The sequence below is a fragment of the Cryptomeria japonica genome, chromosome 2, assembly GCF_030272615.1.
Source record: "Cryptomeria japonica chromosome 2, Sugi_1.0, whole genome shotgun sequence".
In the NCBI taxonomy this organism is placed as follows: Eukaryota; Viridiplantae; Streptophyta; class Pinopsida; order Cupressales; family Cupressaceae; genus Cryptomeria; species Cryptomeria japonica.
Genome location: NC_081406.1, coordinates 292,710,008 through 292,713,497, shown reverse-complemented (window position 1 = coordinate 292,713,497; position 3,490 = coordinate 292,710,008).

Genomic DNA, 3,490 nt, shown 5'->3' with positions numbered 1-3,490 from the left:
CGGGAGGCTCTGGAGCTGCAGATGGCGGTGGTCGAGGAGAGTACAGAGCGACAGCGATGGTACTGTCGACGACGATAGACCTGCAGAGTACAGAGGTCACGGGGGGGTTTGCGTATCCCCCAAAATACTATTTTTTATTTTATTTTATTTTTTTGAAAATTTTCCAAATTTTTGTTTTCGGAAAATAATTATTTAAATTTTTTTTTTCGAAATCCGTACAATAATAGCCAAAATGGGCAAAAATATTTTCTCACCAAAATAGGTCGACTTTATAGTCGAAATTCATGGAAATGGCCTCCCGGATTCAACTGTGATGTCCAAATTGCTGTATGACGCCCCCCCAAAATGAATATCCCCAAATCTGAAAATTGAAGCCTCCAAAATGTCTCCAAAAGACTAATCAATGAAGACCTATCAACTCTGATACCATGTAGGATTTTGCCAAGATCAAGGGCACAATGAAAAGCATAAAAGGAGAGACAATAGAATGACAAGAACAAATTGTATTCTCATCAATATGCAAAATCAACTGGATTAACCAATACAATGAATATAGCCCTGCTTATATAAGCAAGGCCATATGGATGTACGAGCACACAATTATGACATGTGGCTCAATGAGAAACAAGGGTAGGTAAGAAATACTAGGGGTAGGTAGGAGAAATAATATAATATTCCACAAGAGGTGGATGAGCCACCGAATGTGGAGTGTAACAGCAAAATAAGACCACAAAAGGTGGAATTTCTCCTACAAGCTCTATCCCTATGTGCACACTTCCCTAAGTGTCTCAAATCCAAACTGCGAAGAGATGCATTATCCTAAGTTAACTTAAGTAAAGTGTAATAATATCCAAAATGAATATTTATTTACACCAACACTTAGCACCCCCAAGAAGAATGTTGTGATTTCAAGTCTCTAAGCATATCCTAATTATTACGAAAGAAAACATATTGCCCACATATAATATGATAGCAAGGTGTAGCATCGTAAAATATCATTTGTCCAATTTACACCTCATGTTTGTGCTCCCACTTTAACCTGTCCTATCCTCATCTCCTCTCTAGGTCCATTTAGGTCCGATTATCCAAATTTGATGTCATGTACACCCTTTGGTAGGTACCACTATGAGATGCACACCCCCTTTGTCTTCTTGTTTTGGTCCTCTTTGTAGAAGGACCAGGGCATCCCAAAATGCCTTTGTTCCTCTCAAAGGGGCCCCAATTTAAACTGGGGTAGGTGATATATCTCCCCGCTAACATTTGATCCCTGGGGCTACACATGACTGTTGGTGGTCAACCTAATTGGTAAATTACCTAGGGAACCCTATATAAAGACATTATATCAATTCATTTAGACCTAGAACTTCAATTAGATCATCCATGCATTCATGAAGCATTCATTATCAAGCATCTTCGGATTTTCAAGACTACATAGTCATCTTCAACCACTGTGGAACAAAGTTATATCAATGTTCATGCAAGCATGTGTGTGATTAGGGTTTTTCATGTTTATGTGTTTGTGATACCATTACATTCAACACTTGTGATTACATTCAAAGAGCATTGCATCATCATCAACAATTGTGGATCTGAGGTATATCTCGCGAACATTTATTTCAATATTTTTATTATTTCATTCATGGATAATTCTAAAGTCAGGGTTTGACCTAAGGAAAACCCCTATTTCCAACATCTTTCCCTTTTGTGTGTGTGTTGTAAATAGGTGTGGAGTTGTACTTGGGAAATCCGATAGAGTCAATAGTGATGAACATGTCAACTTTTGATGATGGAAAATTCAAAGGACGAATGTGAACCTATGTTACCTAGTCTTGAAAAATCAGGCTGAACTTTGGAGAACAAGTTTCAAACATCTTATTTTTCTCAGATCCGGGTTGGTGGTTCTATAGGACATATGTAGCTTATTGTTTCCCTCATATCACTTCAATAATCCCTCATTTTACCCTAATTTTATAATTACATTACAATTCGACTTAGAATGATGATTAATCAACCACATTCCCCCAATTGAATGCAATTATAATCTCAGTCTGTTTCCTACAAGGATTGAGCCTAGATCTATTGGGTTCAATCCTCTTCCAATGTATGTGGATTGATTGGGCTATTTAGTGGTTTTACTATCTTAAACCCTAATTCCTAATTTTCCTCACATTACACAAGAAAACAATAAGCATCTTGTTGGTAATTATATAGAGCATACAAAAATATTTCCCACAATCCAATAACCTCACCTCTTATATCTCAAAGAGAAGCTTGGGGTTATACCCCCACTGGTAGAGACTTAAACAGTTGATGTTTGTCATCAACCGATAGAATTAACAGAGAAATCTTCTATTCCGGCTTTGATGAGGAGAGCTACTTCTCGAGGGGAGTAGTTGGATAAATTGATATTTTGTGACAAGTTGGTATTTTGTATTTGAATCTGGTTTTTGTATTGCTTTGGCGTTTGATGTCAAAGGGGGAGAGATATTATGGAAAAACACATTTTGGGGAGAGATATTATGTATTTTAATTTCTGGTTAATAATCTCTTTGGGAGATTGTTGGTTTTTGGCATCTTTGTTTTGACACTTTGATGGTTTTTCCATCTTGTGTTGCCATCAATGCCAAAGGGGGAGATTGTTGGTATTTTGGATGTGTTACATTGGTTTTGTCATTGATGTCAACACTTGTTATCACTTGTAAACACTTATCAACACTTGGAGATTCTTGGTTATGTTCACCGACATGTTCAGTGGCTTATGCACAATCACCGACAGGTTATGTTGTTCACCGACATTGAGGATGATCTGTTATCATCTGGAGATTAATCGGTTATGTCGAAGACATTATTTGATCACTTGGTTTTGGCGATTTGGTTATTGATCTAATCAGATTTGCATATTTGCTTTTATCGGCAAATAGGTCCAGGTTATACACCGACAAGTATATCTATTCCAGATTAGCACGACATGTTATGGAGATGATTTATTATTATTGTAAATGCATTGAGCCGACATGATGCATTGGATATTGATTTACTTGTAATTGATTTTATTGTAATATCTTTAGGGAGCCGACCTACACATTTGGTCCTAGGTTATGGTAAAAATGTAAGATCTTATTTGTGAGATCGAATATATGATATGAATTGAAAAAAGGATTGTAATAAGGTATATGCGAAAATAAGAAGAGCTATACACACATATATCATTTGAAGATTGAAGGAAGGTATTTGAAGCAACATATCAGAGCTTAACTAGTACTGAATCCAACATAAGAAGATGTTATTTTGAGCAGTACATTATCATTGGATTTAATCATCCAATTGTAGTCAGTGTGACTCCCATCTTGTAATTGAGCAGTGAGTTCTAGGCAGCCGATCTTTCTGCATGTGCAAACTCCATATTGTACACACTTACTATCTGCAGTAGTATCATCTAATTGTGGGTAAGGCTTCCCATCGTGGTTTTTCTCCTTATAGGGTTTCTGCA